The sequence below is a fragment of the Peromyscus maniculatus genome, chromosome 10, assembly GCF_049852395.1.
Source record: "Peromyscus maniculatus bairdii isolate BWxNUB_F1_BW_parent chromosome 10, HU_Pman_BW_mat_3.1, whole genome shotgun sequence".
Lineage (NCBI taxonomy): Eukaryota > Metazoa > Chordata > Mammalia > Rodentia > Cricetidae > Peromyscus > Peromyscus maniculatus.
Genome location: NC_134861.1, coordinates 58,472,915 through 58,491,690, shown reverse-complemented (window position 1 = coordinate 58,491,690; position 18,776 = coordinate 58,472,915).

Genomic DNA, 18,776 nt, shown 5'->3' with positions numbered 1-18,776 from the left:
CTGGTCATGGCAGCAGCTGGCAGTGTCTCCCTGCCTCAGCCTTCTACTTCCCAGAATCCTCCTCTCTCCTTGTCCCACCTACTTCTTGCCTGGCCACTGGCCAATCAGTGTTTTATTTATTGACCAATCACAGCAATTTGACATACAGACCATTCCACAGCACCTCACACTTCCACAAATTGAGTTTAGGAATATTCCTGCTTGAGGAAGGTTTCTGCGAATGCAAATTATTTGTCATTGTTTAATTCAAGTCCCTCATGAAGCTTCCTGTGCTTCCAAACCCAGTTAAGGAACTGAACCATCACTAAACATGAAAATTAGAAATGATTCTCAGTAGCTTCAAGGAGAGAAATAACCAAGCCCTGGATTTAATTGCTATTTTAAAAATATTTGTTGATTATATTGCTTTATTTCAACTGGAAGGGCCTATACTGAAGTAAAGTATTTTGATTTCTAAAATAACTTTTAAAAATCCAATTCTACTTTAAGGAGTGTGTGTGTGTGTGTGTGTGTGTGTGTGTGTGTGTGTGTGTGTGTGTAAATATTGTATATGCATGTGAGTCTGTGCATGTGTACACACAAGTTCATATACACAAGTATATATACAAGTGGAGGTTAAGGTCAACATGGAGTGTTTTCCCTTGGCCACTCTCTACCTTTTCTGAGACAGAGTCTCTTACCCACAGGAAACATTGATTTGGTTATTCTGACTGGTCAGTAAGCTTCAGGAATCCACCCCAACATGTAAACCCAGGTTTTTGTATGGGTTCTGGGAATCCCAACTCTGGTCTTCATGCTTACATGGCAGATATTTCATCAACCGAGTCATCTATCTCCAGAGCCCTTCTTGGAGTTCTTTAGCTATGATCAACATCTACGAATCTAAGACAAAGGCACAGTCAGCTGTCTCACCAAATTAATGTGTTTAGTAAACCTATTGGTTATGCTAGTCAAACCTTATGTGTTCATTATGTTATTTGCGATTTAATTTACAACTAAATAATCCCAGTTTTATGTTAAAATCAACATTGGTAAATTTATCAACTTGTAAAAAGATTTTATGAAATTTACAATTACCTTATCCTCATGGTCAATCAGATCTTTAGAAACTTTGCACATTCTTTATCTTTATAAACTTTTGTCCATAAAGTCTATTTTATGACATTAATATCACCAAATAAATTCTCATTTGCTTGTTTTTTTATCATTTGCTTCATGTCATACTGTATGTTCTATAACTTTGAAATGCCCCAATATACTAGGTTTAGAATTTTCTTATAAAATCCTCTATTATGACAGTATAACCTAATTGACAGCCATTGTATTTTAAATTTTAAGCATTCATTTCCTTCATGGTTTTTGTATTCACTTATCCACTCTTCTCCTTCAGACCTGACAACCTGACACTTTTTTGCTTGCTCTTAAATAAGTTGGTTTTTTGCCTTCTCTTGTTTTATATTTCTGGGCATTCTCCCTTCATTACCATAGACTAACCTTTTTAGAGTATATGATTGACACATTCAGGCTAAACTGGCTGAGCACCTATGAACCTATCCCAGTGCTTTGTCAGTAGGTAGAATGTTAGTCCTGATAAGAGCAGAATGAGCAAAAAGTCTCTCTTTGTACACTTCTTGGGGTACCAACCCTATTCGGGAAGGCTTTGCTACAATGATCTAACTTTCTACCACAGTCCTACCTCTACCTCCTAATATCATCACATCAATAATTAGGTGGCAATAAGTCCACTTTGGAGGACTCAAATATTCAGATCGCCACATGCCACTCCTACCTCCCAACTTTGATGTCTTTCTAACATACAAAGTACATTTTGCATAGTTTAAATGTGTTATATCTAAAATCCAATATTGAAACTTAATGGCCAATATTATATATTATAATGTTTACCTCAGGCTGGAGCTGCAGCTTGATGATAGAGCATTTGCCTGGCATGTGCAAGGTCCCATGTTTGATCTCAACACCACAAAGGAAGATTAAATATGAGGGGCTTTCAGGAAGTGATTAAGATTATCGAGGCTTCTCCTTTTTGAATGAGATCAAGGCCCTAGTTAAAACGCTTCATTCTTCTACCATACGTGAAGATAACATTCCTCCCTCTGGATAATTCCAAATCCATGTGCATCTTAGATGATGAAAGTAGCTCTCACCAGACAACTGAACTTGTTGTCTAATTTTGGACTTCTGAACTTCGGAACCTGAGAAAATTAACCAGTCTTTATCAATTTCCCAGTCTTGTGTATGTTGTTATAAAAGCAGAGGCAGACGAAGAACATTTATTCTATATCCCAATAGGCTCTATAGTCTCTTTGTTCATTCCAGCATAAACTAAAAAGCCTGAAGTCTAATCTAAATATCTAAATCAGATGTGGGTCAGGATGGAGTTATGATTCATCTAAAGCAAATGCACCTCCAGCTGTGAGCCTGCAAAATTAAACAAGCTATCTGTTGCCAAAACACAACAGTAGGGTAGGCATTTGCATGCCAAAAGGGAGAAACAAGAAAGTGGTAACAAGTTCCATGTTAATCTGAAACACAGCAAGACATACAGTTAGTATCAAATCTTACAAATTATAAATAATCACTGTTGACTGATATCCTGCCTTCCAGACCCCTGATCAAGAGTGAGTTTCAGGCTTCGCATAGCACCATCCACATGGTTTCACTGGATTCAGCTCATGTTGAAACTCTTACTGATTCCATCATATACTTGTAGCTAGTCTGGTCTCAGGTTGCACACTGCATGCTCTACTGTGCTGCATTTAGAGTATGGTTTTAATCCGTGGTTCAGATAAGCATTGCCTAGTGGGTACTCCCAGTGATGACTTCACCCTTCTGGCAGCCTTCTGCCTAGTTCCTGTCACAGAGGCTCCAACTGTCAGTATCCTTCAAAATCTAAGAGGAGGTAGCCATGTTCCCGTTGGCTATGAATTCTACTTGCTTATAGAAGTGAAATCATACAGATTAACAACCTGTGACTATGATACTGGCAGCAACCAGAGTTCATGCCACACTTGGGTAGGCTGCTTCCCAGCCAGGGATTGCCAAGAGGGACAGCAATGGAATGCAGGAAACCAAAGGCTGGATCCAGACAGCAAGTGTCAATGTCACACAAGCATCCACGACTACTCCTTTAAAATTAAAATTATTCTGTTACCCAAACCTTGTACCATGGGACCCTAATGGTAATGACATCCCTAGTGATCTCTGAAATGTCTTTATTGTCACTGTGATTTGAATGAAATATCACCCATTCGCCCATGGGGTTGAAAAGTTGGCCCCAGCTGTTGGCAAAGTTTGGAAAGTTCTTACAGCCTTTAAGAAGTTGGGACTATCTGGCAGAAGAAGAGCTTTGGTTGGGCTTTTAGAGGTTATAGCCTATGTCTAATTATGGTATAGTCTATGTTTTCTGACTTACCAAAATGTGGTACAGTTCTGACACCATATTTTCTTTACCACCGTGAACTGAATCTTCCCTAGTCTGATAGCATAAATTCAGCTTTCTTCCTTTATTTTCTGTTTTGCATTTTATCAACAACAACACAGAACACAGAAGTAACTAATGCAAAGACCCAAGGACCATTTCTTCATTATTTCTATATAGCTCCTAGACGAACTATAATTTTTAACACACCATAGGTTGGCCATTTGCTCTTTCTCATTTCTTACAATATGGGCAGAATAACAAATTCTCCAAATTTGTTCATTATTTTGATTTTAAAATCCATTGCTTCCAATTTTTATCACTTGTGTTCAATTATGATATGAAATGAATGAGACATGCTACAAGAAAACCAGAGCAATAAAGCAAAAGAAAGGAATTAGGCAAATCCAAATTGGAAAGCAATTATGTTAACATCCAAATCACAACACACCACCAACAAATCTAAATTGGAAATATTAATTGTCATTGCTTATGAAGTACATGATCTTACGTAGAAAACTGCACCCAAACTACATCAAACCAAAGTGTAACATGAATCTTAAAAGGTCTTATTAATAAAAACAAACCTGGGAGCCAGATATTGGAGTGAATGCTGAAAGATCAGTGAAACAGAACAAGTCACAGCTAACCTCACCTCGCCAATTCCTCAGCTGACCCTGTTTCCTCAGACTGGAAGCCTCTGTGTCCTCATCCAAATGGATCTCAGCTAAACTGCTGCTAAAAGCTAAAAGCTTAAAAAGAACTCTAGTTCCTGGTCCTCATGCCTTATATACCTTTCTGCTTCCTGCCATCACTTCCTGGGATTAAAGGTGTGTGTCACCATGCCTGGCTGTTTCCAGTATGGGTTTGAACTCACAGAGATCCAGATGGATGTCTGCCTCCTGAACACTAGGATTAAAGGCATGTGCTACCACTGCCGTTTAATATAGTGGCTGTCCTAATCTCTGATCCCCAGATAAATTTATTGGGATGCACAAAATGTCAACCACACCAAAGTCTGAAACTACAAAATTAGTTCAGCTATGTTTTAGGAAACAAAAATCAACATGCAAAAATTAACACTGGTGGAAGATATTGAAGAAAACACAATAAAATGTTAAGATAAACCATGTTTGTGGTTTTTTTCTATTTTTTCAAATCCATCAAGCCCGGTCTGTGCTGCCCATGTACTCTTGGTTGTATGGTCTTCCACTGGAGCCTGGTCAACTAACCAGGAACTCCAATGCTAATACAAAGCTAATTCTCCCCCTCCTAGCACTTATCAATTGCCAATAAGTCCTTGGATAGTTTTGGGAATTTATGCTTGTGCATGAAGTCACAACCACTGTGAGTTCATATGTGCAACAGTCCAGAGAAGCTATTTTTCTTGAAGCCATCCATCCATGGCTGTAACATTTGTTCCACCCTATCTTCCACAATGATCTTTGATCCTTAGGACAAAGGAATTCAATATAATTGTCCAATACAGGCCTAAGTGTTCTACAAACTCTGTGTTAACCACCATCTACTGCAAATTGAAACTCGTCAGGTGAGGGATGAGAAATACACTAATCTATGCTTATAACAAGAAGTCATTGAGAGTTGGTTTAATAGTATATCCACTTAGCAAAATAGAGTACTAGGTCCTCCCCTAGTGCTCATGATTGGGCTAGCTATGGTTTCTTAGCTTAAAAATGGTGCTAGGGCTTCATATTGTCCTTCTATTTTTCCAGATATATCCATGAAATATGTAGAAGCAGCATATTCACTTAGCTAATGATAAAATCAGCTTGGACAGCTTGCTGCCTGACTAAGTTATCAGAGTAAGTACTTCTTATAGACTGTTCTTTATCCTTGCTCCATTTGTTTTCCACACCTTTTCTTACAAGCACAAAGTTAATATTTATATTTTTCACAAAGTTTAATGTTTATATTTTTCTTTCAGTAATTTCTCCTGTGCGAATGTTTTCACACTGTGCATATCTCTGCATAGCAGCCCTAGTTAGCACCATTGGATAGAGGAATTTACAATAGGAGGATTGTGAACAATGCAGGGGAAGAAAGAAAAATATGTGTTATAAATCCAGCATAGTAGTTTATTATATTGTGTCTTGCTATATAAAAGTGTATTCTATAGCAAGCTACTTCACACAATCTATATCATAGCTACTAATTAAACAGTAAATTTGATGAGCATATTAGTGCTTAACCAACTAGAAGAAATTTGTGGTATAGAAACCATATAATTTCCTAAGTGAGATGAAGAATCCTACAGTATCTATTCTACAAAAAATACACTGTCCTTCAGTGGCTATACTACAAATAAGATTAAAATAACATGTTTAGTCATTATTAAAAACTTGCCACAGAACTTTACTTTGAACAAATACACACTCTAAGTATTGAGCATGTTAGGAATTTGGTGTAACTCTACTCACCTTGACTGCCTTAGTGGGCTTTCCATCACTGTGACGGTCACATCAGAGAAACAATTTCAAAGAAAGGAAGACATGCTTTGCTCCATGGTTTCAGTTACATTAAATGCCTTAACATATGTCATGACAGTTAAAAGTGAGAGCTTTCATTTTTTAGTACGATTGTCTTGTACAGCTAATCCAACCTTTCTTACCTTGACCACAGAAACAATAACACGAGACCAGAAAACTTAGATATTTATTTGGAATATTTCATATACATCTAGGCTTCTTTACTTTTTTCTAACATTTTCTGAAATTGAGAGGAAATCATTTATCACCTATAGTATTCAAGATGTCTGGTTTCTAAAGTAACCAACCAATAAACAAACATATCTTTTAAAAATTTTAACATATAATATCTTACTTTGTGTAACTCGTTGATTCCAGATACTTTAAACTAATTTGTGAAATATTCTCTCAACTTCTCAAATTACCTTATCCTCTGTGTATATTTAACTCTATGTAGATTGAGGAAGGATATAATAATTAAATTTTTATACAAAATTTTTCAATTTAATATTTCCACAGGTTGCCAGTGTACCAATTATTGTTCCAGTTCAACTAAACACTGAAATTATTTCACTAATAAAATAAGCAAGCCTGCATTTTCTTCTCTCTCTCTCTCTCTCTCTCTCTCTCCCTCTCTTTGATTTTTTTTTGAGAAAGTGTTTCTCTTTGTAGCCTCTGGCTGTCCTCGAACTCATTTTGTAGGCCACGCTGACCTCAGACTCACAGAAATCTGCCAGCTTCTGCCTCCCAAGTGTTGTGATTAATGATGTGTGCAACCAACACCCTGTGATATTTCTTATATTAACTGAAGCTAACATGCAGCACCCTTGTTTAATTATATATTAATTAGTATATTTGTAGAATTGCCAAATGATGGGGAAAAAACCTTAACATAGACACAAACTAAGAGAAAAATGATGAATTTATGCTTAGTAGAATCATGCTTATGCATTACTCAGGACTCTGAAGAAATAGAACCAGTGGAATATACATTACATGTGTGCAGATGAATACACATGGTATGTATGTAATATAAATTAATTTGCAATGGTATTTGTTAGGGGCTTGACATAGAAGTCTTGTTAATCTAAAAATGGCCATTAGTGTGACAGAGATATAAATAAATTTATAGCAGCTCAGTTAAGAAGATGCCTCCTGAGCAGCTCCTGTCCAACAGTGAACTCCTAGAAGTTCCTGAAGAATGGAACTAATTGGAGTTCACATTGCAAGGCTGAAGAAAGTGAACTCTGATAACTTTGGGTGACAGGAATCATAATCGTTACAAACATTCAGGAAGAGACGACTAGAGTTTTCATTCACTGACTAGCACTTTTTCAACTTTTACTCCACCAGCCCATAGAGCAGTGACTCCAAATCTCAGGATGAGTATTTTCTCCTCAGTCCCTTTGCAAACACACACAAAGGTAGACTGCAAGGGTCCTCGGCATGTCTGGATCCAGTCAAATTGTCAATTTTGGGTTCCCTGACACTGATGGTCTCAGGATGCAGAGTGTTGCTGGGGAGCAGGGTCTCTGGGGTCAGTGAATAGACCTGGCAGGAACAACCAAGGACACTGTTTCATAGGACAGCTCATTTACTGAAGTAATGGGACTAGCTTATATAGCTCAAGTCAGGGGAGAGGGGAGGATAAAGAACAAAGGAGGAAATGCACCGAATTTGCACATACGGACCTGATTGAAGACAGACGAATGTGAACGACTCATCAATTCAGACACCAAAGCATGCTAGTGGAAGTGCAGGGAGGAAGGGCTGCAGCACATGCAGGGACTTTCCAAGCCTATCAGTTAGGTTAGCCCACTGCTGGTCACATGATTTCAGAGGAGCCCGTTCTCTGGCTGGGAAACAGAAGCTTAACTGGCTCTAACACGGGGTGGCCTTTGTCTCTGTGGAGTCGAGTAGGCCCAGGGCTGATTTGGGTAGGGAGGGTCCCACTCCTCTCATGATCTCTGAGAAATGTCTGGGGTATGGGCAATGCCCTCCATCCCTCTTCTTACCTGGGAGCCCACAGTCAATGGAGACTATGTATCACAGAATGTAACAGGGAATGTATACGTGTGATGAAAAGTTAGGAAAGGTGACAGAGATGACAGCATATACCTGTTATTGTTTGTGTTCCTCTGGGTTTCACTGGCTTAAGATTTCAAGAAAGGAGAGAAGATTTATTCTGGCTCACAAGCTTTAAATATCCAGTCCATGATTAGTTGCATGCATTATTTATGGGTCTGTGGTGAGGCAGAACATACAGGAGAGAGAGAGAGAGAGAGAGAGAGAGAGAGAGAGAGAGAGAGAGAGAGAGAGAGAGAGAGAGAGAGAGAGAGAAGAGAGAAGAGAGAAGAGAGAAGAGAGAAGAGAGAAGAGAGAAGAGAGAAGAGAGAGAGAGAGAGAGAGAGAGAGAGAGAGAGAGAGAGAGAGAGCAGCTGTGTATTATATGGTGCCAGGAAGAAGAAACCAGTAAGAAAAGGACAAGGTCAAGGTATGCCCTTAAGAGGCATATCCTCCTAAATGACCTCCTTAACCAGGCCTGCCTTCCCAAGTGCCCCCTCTGATTAATAGTCTATTGAGGTTTATGCCTATCAACTGATTAAGCCACTGATAATGTCAGGCCATCAGGACCCAATTGTATCTGGATATGCCCTCAAAGACATACCCAGATATGTATTTTACTAATCTCCTGGGCATCTCTTAAGCCATTAAAACTAAAAATCGCCGGTGGTGGTGGCGCACGCCGGTAGGATTTGCTGAAGGAGGCGGAGGCAGGAGGATCACGAGTTCGAGGCCAGCCTGGGCTACACATTTTGCCGGGCGTGGTGGCGCACGCCTTTAATCCCAGCACTTGGGAGGCAGAGGCAGGCGGATCTTTGTGAGTTCGAGGCCAGCCTGGGCTACCAAGTGAGCTCCAGGAAAGGCGCAAAGCTACACAGAGAAACCCTGTCTCGAAAAAACCAAAAAAAAAAAAAAAAAAAAAAAAAAAAAAAAAAAAAAAAAAAAAAAAAAAAAAAAAACTAAAAATCAACAGTAATTGCATTGGCCACAATCAAAGTCATCTAGGGTACCTAAGGTTATCCTTTTTAATGAATTAAATTAGTTAATTATTTCTAAGGATACAAAATCAAAAGAAGATATACCTTACCATAAGAGAGAAGCAGGAGTAATGTCAACACTTCAGAGAAGAGCCTCTTTTTTTTTTTTTTTTGGTTTTTTGAGACAGGGTTTCTCTGCGTAGCATTGCACCTTTCCTGGAGCTCACTTGATAGCCCAGGCTGGCCTGGAACTCACAGAGATTCGCCTGGCTCTGCCTCCCGAGTGCTGGGATTAAAGGCGTGCACCACCACCGCCCGGCAGAGAAGAGCCTCTTTGAGGAAGCTGATTCTGTATATAGCAAGAGAAAGGAAGGAACGAGTTTAGGAAGGAATGAAAGCTGGCACAAGATAAAATAAAAATAATCACATGATTCAGCCATTCATTCATCAGAGAATTTAAAAACAATAAATTCAGCCTTCTAGTCATTGGAGATTTTAACAGAGGAAGTAAAACATAATGATGTTGTATAATTCTAAATTTATATGGTTAACAAGTGAATTGGAGACAGAACCCTGACTGGACATTTCTTGTCATCATATGAGGCTTCCAGTATCTGGATTAGGTTACATCTAATTGAGTTATTAGACAAAGAGGTTCCATGGGAATCCTGAAGCAACCCAGGCTGTTGTAATGACTATAGGTTGCTCTCCACGAACTGATAGCAGGGCCCAGTCGATGAATAACTGAACATGGAGACGTTGAACTAGTGCCTACATACAGCCTTCATCCATATGTGCTAGCATCTTTGGTACAGGAGCAAGACAAACCAACAGAAGCCCCCAAGAAAGGCGTAAGATCAAGAGACCCATTCTTTCATACACTCATGGATCCCATATAAACACTCAACTGGAAGCCATATAGTCTACACTAAGGACCTGGTACAGACCTGTACAGGCTCTGTGCATGCTACTTCAGTCTCTGTGAGTTCATATGAGCTTTGCTCATGTTATTTTAGAGGGCTTTGTTTTCTTAGTGTCCTCCATCCTCTCTAGCTCTTACAGTCTTTCTGTCTTCTCTTCCATGGGGTTTCCTGAGCTCTTAGTGGAAGGATTTGATGGAGACATCCTATTTAGGGCTGAGTATTCTAAAGTCTCTCATTCTCTGTATAACACATGGCGTTGGGTCTCTATATTTGTTTCCATCTGCTACAGGAAGCTTCTCTGATGATGGATATACAAGGCACTGATCTATCAGTATAGCAGAATATCTTTAGGCATCATTTTATCACTATTTTTTTTTTAGACCAGTAGTATTTACCTTAGGTCCCTGGTCTATCTAGTCTCAGGTTCTTGGTCACCCAAGCACTGTCAGGTATAGGTTAAATCTTGTGGATTTAGGCCTTAAGTCAAATAAATTGTTGATTGGTTACTACCACAGGATTTGTGGCTGACTTGTGTTGTTTCTCCTTAGATGAACAATAAAAAAGGAAGTTAATAGCTTCATTGGAGGTTCCTTGTTTTATAATACCGAGTTGGGCATTTTTTATTTCATCTTATTTTTTATTTTTATTTTATTTTATTTATATTTTTTCTCTATATATACCTGACAGGTCCTATGCACATATGTCACAGCTTCCCATTTAGTGTTTTTATGGTATTCCTGAATGCACAAAGGAGTGGATCGCCGAGTCTATATTTTTTTCTTGTGCCTTTTCTTGGTCTACTTTCCTTCTGTTTGTTTTGTTTTATTCCAATGTATTAGTTTTTGCTTTATATCGTTATTTTACTTTAAAAAAATTATTATACCTTAGAGGCCTGTTTTCTTTCTTTCTTTTTTTCTTTCTTTCTTTCTTTCTTTCTTTCTTTCTTTCTTTCTTTCTTTCTTTCGTGTGTGTTGTTGTTGTTTGTTTTGTTTGTTTGTTTGTTTGTTTTTCTGAGACAGGGTTTCTCTGCATAGTTTTTGGGCCCGTCCTGGATCTTGCTCTGTAGACCAGGCTGGCCTCAAACTCACAGAGATTCACCTGTCTCTGCCTCCTGAGTGCTGGGATTAAAGGCATGCACTACCACCACCACCTCCACCACCACCACCACCCAGCTGCCTCTTTGTTTTCTAATGAGACAGAAAGGGAGTGGATCCATGGGAAGAGAGGAGGAGAGAGGGGAAACACTGTAATTGGGATGTATCACATAAGGGGGAAAAGCTATTTTTACAAAAGGGGAAAAAACCTTAACAGAAAAAAAAAACTATGAAAATAAATAAAATCTCTAACAGAAGCCTCAGTATTTTTTCTCCCTTTCCCAGGTGCCCAGTCAAGTTCCTAGTATATATATACAACAAAGTGTACCAGTACAATGATATCTTGTTATGATATACTCATATATCATAATATATATGAGTATATATACATATATATGTACATATGTGTGTGTGTATATGTGTGTGTGTGTGTATATATATATATATATATATATATATATATATATATATATATATATATATATATACACATCAGACAATCTTTAAACCCGAATTGCTTTTGAAAAAAAAACAAAAAGTGAATCCTGGGGTTCAGACTACCCACATGAGTCATCCTTATTTCATTTAGGAACATCCTCTGATAATTCCTTCCTGAATTGTGCTCTATGCTTTTTCAGAATTTTTTTTTCTTTTACTCCTATGAAGCTCAATGGAAAGAAATGAGAAGAAACAAAACCTATCCTGTGCTTCTACAGAGGTACGGAACTATCACAGAGCACGTCTGGGTTGTATCAGAATAAGAAAGCGAAGTTGACAATGTGCTTCTGTTTGGAAGCACTGGTGACATCAGAGAACATGTCACACAGGTGCCATCGCTCAGAATCTTCGTTTTGATCAGTGTTTTGTAGAAAGAACAATCACGCAGTGACTGTGGAGGAGAACTGTCTTCGCAAACCTCACAAGAACTGGCTCCTTTGATGCCAGTGAATTATTCTAAGCAGTGATTCTGTCTCACAAAAATGAAAGTCTCTTTGGAAAATTACTTTGATGAAGTAGGTAATTTAAAAATACAATTCTATTGTAACACATTTTAGAAGTTGATTAATACTACCTAAATCAAAAAGATTATAGTATTTTTCAGTTCATGTACTTACTGAAGAAAATTTATACTTCGGAGATCAAATACATGCATAATACCAGTATGACATTAATGAAATTATACATAAAAAACAAAAAAAAATCTAATAATTACAACTAGGGACATTTAATATAAAATATACTTATTCAAACTGGGCGTATAATTCCATGCCTTCAATCTCAGCACTTGAGAGGCAGAGGCAAAGGGGGAGGCTGGCAGATCTCTGTCATTTCATGGCCAACATTGTCTACATAGTGAGTTCCAGGACAGCTAGAGCTTCATAATGAGACCTTGTTTCAAACAAACAAGCAAATAAATAAATAATAAAAACAAAATACACAAATAAGTAAAAAAAAATAGTTTAAAATAAAAAGTACAGCTCCCACTACAAAATACATAATATCATTTACAATCCCTTTAGAAAGTGGACAAAAGATAAGTTATTTCTATGAATAACTTACATGAATGACAGACATGTAAAACTAAATTATTTAACATTACCATTGTTTTCTTTAACGATTACCATTGTGAAACATGACAGTTCAAACCATGCATCACACAGAGTACCATTTTAAATCAGAGGCATCAGCAAATGCTGGCAGAATGTGGGAACAGTTGTCACAGACAATAATGCAAAGTGATGCAGATAATCCTCAGAAATATAATCAACTTTCAATATACATCTTATGGACTGTTATCATACTGAATTCAATTGTTAGGTTATAAATCATGAGTTTTCAGTAAAATTCCTGAGAATTAAATAAAATAATAAAAATAAAATAAGTAAAATGTACATATTTGCATAAGTATACTCCTGGGCTGGCAAGATGACTTTGTCGATAAGAGTTCCTGCTGCCAAACCCAATGACCAGAGTTCAAGCTGCAGAACACACATAGTGGGAGAGAAGCATTCCTAAACATTGCTCCCTGACCTCTACAATACCAGCACCCCGATGTCCATATGCGCACACACACACGTACACATACACACTATACAGACAATATATACAGATGTTAAACATTTTAAATATGTTTCTGAATCAAAATTTTTAAAAAGTTCTAAATAAATTTTGTTATTTGACTTTCTTCAAAAAGAAAATTGCTGACAATAGAGAGATGGCTCAGCAGTTCGAAGTCCTTGCTGATCTGGGGAGACAAGGGTTTGGTTCCCAACAACGACAGGTCAGCCTACACCCTCCTGTAACTAAATCTTCAAGCCTTAAATCTTTCAGCCTTAAAATACGGGAAGGGAAAAACAAACCCAGAAAGTTTTTTTCTGACAGTCACACACAAGCTGTGGCACACACGTGTGTGCACACACACATACTGAGACACATTCACATGTACACAACAGACAGACAGACAGACAGATAGATAGACAGATAGATAGATATTAGAAAGTTAACACTGAGAATTTATTTAACAGCAAGGGTTCAGTACAGAGCATAATCCATTTGGGGGCATTTATAGTAAGGATTGCCCCAATATAATCTTGAAGTCATGCTCTAAGCTCCAACACTAATCTTTTAACAACTCTCACTTTTCATGCACCTTATCCTAAAATCACATGATTAAATCTAGCAAAAATGAAACCTTGCTTCTGTGAGTGAAAAGCTGACAGATACCTTCCTTGTGGTGATCTGAAATTTCTCATTAGCTCCACAGCTAATAACACCATTCTGTGGGAACAGGATTCTTTTCGAAGGACTCCTTTGAAGGCTACATGTATTACTTTTTAATGCATCTCAGCCTTTCAGTGCTCTCCTGGCAATGACTGTAATATAAAAATATAGATTTTACAAACAAAAGCAGAAGCTTAGGCTCATTTTTTTTGCTTTTTATTAGTTCTGTCAAGTACTTGATATGTGCTATAGGAAAAAAATCTATGCATTTTTCTTGTGAAACCTATTAGCTCAGTCCATCTACTCAGAAGCTTTTATTACTCCACGGGCATGTTTCCTCATAGCATGAAAGGTGAATCTAATATTTCATCATAATGTAAGATCATATTTTTTAAATCACTGAAAGTAATTTAGTGAGGCTGGGAGATGGAAGAATGAAGACTAGATATTGAAGAATTTTCTTCCATAACCTCTTGATCCTTAGAAGCTCTATCTTTCCCTTGTTATAATTATTTTTTCTGTCTTATTAGTGTTTCTCTCATCTACCCACCAATTCACTTGGGTATATTTTCTTCAAGCATTAATTAAACATGTTCTGTGTATTAACTTTCCCCTGCATAGTTAAAAAACAAAGGAGACAAGCAATTAATTCAGAAGAGTTTAAATGATCATTTGTAAAACAAAAACTATGAAAAACATTTAAAGCAACCCAGTAAAACCATAAAATTGTCCTTGGGAGTAAAAGAAGAAATTGCTTTTAGCAAATAAACCATACAAGTTTCTCTTTGCCTATGACCAACTGTCATCATCATCTAGTGATACTTAAGCATATGATAGTATAGGCAATCAAAGTGCTATCAGGGAGATGTCAAAAATAGTGTTTGGGGCTGAGAAAGTGGCTCAGTGCCACCCACGTGTGAGTACTGAACTTTGGATCCTAGATCCCAAGTATATGATGGATAAGTGGGGTGGCCTGCCTGTAATTCTAGTACCAAGAATGTAGAGATGGTATCCCTGGAGCAGACGAGTGGGTCAAGCTAAATAGATCAGCAAGCTCTGGGTTCAACTGAGAAACCCTGTCTCATTCACTGAATAAGGTAAAGAGTGATCGAGAAATACTCCCAGCATCCACTTTAGTCTTCTGCAAATGAACACACATATGCATACTCACCCACAGACATGTGCACCTCCCACATACAAGCATGCAAACCATATGCATATGATACACACTTATTTGAGAAAAAATATAGTGTGCTAGAAGCTTGAATAGTAATATAAAAATATCTTTAGTTCTTACATGAAAATAAGTGTAAAATTACTATCATAAAGCAAATCCAATGCATAGGCTTCTCTACATCTCAAACTCTGTTTTAATTAATGTGATAGTTTTTTAAGCACCACACTTAAGTTTTGCATATATTTAATGAATTCTGAGTATCATGACAAATTCTAAAGACAATGGAAATTAATGATTCCTGCTAATAGGCACTTCCTGAGTTGTTACCAGACAGGAAATTCCTCCAGGATGATTTAAAGGACAAACATGCTTATTTGGTTGTTCAGATGGTGGTAGAACCTGAAATTCAAATTAATTCTCTTCTGTGGTGATATTGTGTTCCCCAATATATTGTGCACAGTAATAAACTTATCTGGGGTCAGAGAACAGAACAGCCACTAGATATAGAGGCCAAAAAATGGTGGCACACACACCCTTCATCCTAGCATTCGAGAAGCAGAGATCCATCTGGATTTCTGTGATTTCAAAGCCACACTGGAAACAGTCAGGCATGGTGACTCACGCCTTTAGTTCCAGGAAGTGATGTCAGGAAGCAGAAAGGTATATAAGGCATGAGGACCAGGAACTAGAGCCTCTGTTAAGCTTTTAGGCTTTTAGCAACAGTTCAGCTGAGATTCATTCCAGATGAGGACTCAGAGGCTTTCAGTTTTAGGAAACAGGATTGGCTGAGAAGTTGGCAAAGTGAGGTTAGATGTGGCCTGTTCTGTCTCTCTGATCTTTCAGCATTCACCCCAACACCTGGATCTGGGCTTGTTTTTATTAATAAGACCTTCTAACAATTCATGCTACATTCTTCTGTTTTTTAAAATTGCTATGCCTATGTAGTATTTCTCCTAAACTCCATAGTATGGAAATAGGAGCCTTTGTGTCTCTACAGATTCTTGAACTAATAGACTCTAACCTGACATCTTTTCAAGTCATTATTCTTAGGACAGATATACATACCAGCTTATTAAATAGTATATTTTTGCAGAAAGCAAAACAAATATACTCATAACCATATAGTCCTACATGATGAGACAATGAATGAGGCTAGTGTTTTTCTGATTCTTCTTTTGTATACTACTATTTCAATTACCTTTAGGGGTCATGGGACCAAATTTATCCCTGTAAGTTATGTTAATGTGTCTGCCACCTTTTCCCTCAAAAGGATTTTATCTTTCTATTGTCACTCTTCCTGTACAAACAGGAAGGATTCAGCATGGAAAACTTTTTAAAAAGTCAGGAGGGACCATTCACTTTTGGTTCTACATGAAGTCAGCATGGAGAAGAGAAAGGAAGTCCTCCACACTCCAAGTAATTTTACCCCAGAGGGAGATCATGGCTTCATCCTCCATAAACTTCACAGAATTGATACAAATTTTAAAATCTGATTCTACAAAAGGCCCCCAGTGCTGGGTGCCTCTGGTAGTTGATTTAGTTAACTTGCATACTTCATTTTTTTATACTACACCTTATCTAATTTCTGCTAAGTTAAAAGTCAACATTGGTTTCAATTTAGCTTTGGAAAGTTGCAAATGGAATAATGTTGGCCCAGACAGGAGATAGGGGCATAGTGGTTATTGACGCAGAGGCCATCTTGTACCCATCAGAAGCTCAAGAAAGGTCCAAGGACATGTTGTGGGCAGTGGAATGTAGTGAGTGAGTGAACTTCATGTTGAGTTAGGAAAAGACTGAAATTGTTAAATCAGGGGCTATCTTGGGGTGGATGCACCTTAATTTAAATGTGTTTACCTCAGCGCACATGATCCTAAAATGAATTTTAAATGGTTATATGCTTTATAGTTCCTTATTAAAAAAAGCCCGGACACTGGCCTATTAAACATTTTTCTCTTTTTATTTACTTGGAAAAGTTTTTTGTGCAATTCAGTTGGAGAAGCTGTCACAATGGAGTTTATGTAGATAGTGCCTTTTGGAATTATGCAAAGGGCTGTTTGTGTTGGTCTGTCAAGTAACAGTCCTTGTTTTCTAGCTTCATAAAACCCATTTTTCTTTATACTCCACAGCTAATTTGATGTGTTATACATCTTCTTTGTTTCTTCATGGAAAATAGTTGAATTGGGTTGCTTTCCCATTTTACTATTGACAATCTGTCTTTATAGCCACATAGAGTTGTTAGAAATATGAATCACTTCAAAAGAACTCACCCAGCGCATACATAATCCATGGAATCATGAGCCCCTACTTCCAACTAAATTGCTATTGGCAGTTCATGGCTGCTGGGGAAAGCACAGTCAATTTTCTTCAGGGGTGTTATTCCTCATAGGTAGCCCATGTTCCAGTAGATTGGTCTCACCCATGCACATATGGACAACACTACTTTAATTAGATGGGTTATAACCAAAGAAAAAGGTGGAGGGAGAGAAAGAAGAGAGATAGAAAGAGTAGTGGTGGACATAAAGAAGGTAGGGGGAGCAGGAGATAGAAAGCAGATGGTAGGTAAAATCAAAGTACAGTGTTATGGATTGCCCAGAGTCTGTGCAGGATGTTACATCCAATGGGTAATATCTGAGGGAAAAAAAATCTACGTACTCTATGCTCTTATGTCTGTTAACTTTATTTCTCTAAGACAAAATTTTATCTTTACAGCTACAGCTCTGTCAGACATTCAGGGCAGGAATAAATCTAGATGCACCAAGGTCTTTATCCTCTACTTTATTTCTCTGGGATGAAATCCTGTCTGCACAGCTTCAGTTCCATCCTGACACTCAGTTCCTTTTTGTCCCCTCATCTACTGTCCTCTCATAGTCCTGCTAATGACTAAGCTCTTCTGCTTCCCGCCTCATCTTTGTCCTCTGTTTCTTCGCTTTCCATCTCTACTTGCTCTCTACTCCTGTCTCTGATGAACTCTACAAGAGTTCTGCCTTACCATCTACAAAACCTCTGTGTTCTTCCCTTCTCCCTGGTCATGCCATTCTGTCTGCCTCTAAAGAAAACACCTACCCCTTCTTCCTCTGCCATTGTGGTTCTCTGCCTCCTCAGGAATGTTGCTCCACCCTACCTTCCACCTTGATATGTAAAAACCTCTTTTGTTCTCAGTCAGTTGCTCTGGAGAGCCGCTAGGCCTCAAGGCAAAGGGATGGTCTGAGCTTCATTAGCACAAGAAGCAAAGCTATGCATCTCCCACCAGCTTGTCTTTGCCTATGTGACCTTATTCAGGTACCTGCTCGAACAGGGAAGTTCACACACACACATTCTATGGGAATTGTGAGCACAAGCAAATTCATAACAAGGCACAGTTGAATATTAAGCTGTGTTACACCAAATAGTTCATGCTAGATGGCTTGCCACTTGACTGACCCTTGGCCTGGTCAAGGTATAGCTTTAATATACAGCTGGATTCCTTATCACATATTCTTGTGGCTCGCCACACATTGTGGCTTGAGAGATGGCTCAGCAGTTAAAAATGCATATTGCTCTTGCAGAGGACCTTAGTTCACCTCCCAGCACCCATGTCAGATAGGTCAAAAGCACCACAACTCTAGTGGATCTAAAGATTGTGGCCTCCGAGGTCATTTAAACTCATATGCACATAACCCATAGAGATACATAAAACTAAAAATAATAAAAAAAATGAATCTTTTTAAAAACATTGCAGTCAAAAATTTAAAATTTAAAGTAACTGAAAGCCTGATTTATATTTTTAATGTTAGCTTTTATTTTTGGTTCATGGGTAGTTTCCAGAGAACTATTGCCTCTATAATCTCCTTTCAACACATTTAAAAATCATTTGACCTTTTCAAAGTGTTTTGTTTGTTCAAAAAGCATAAATAAG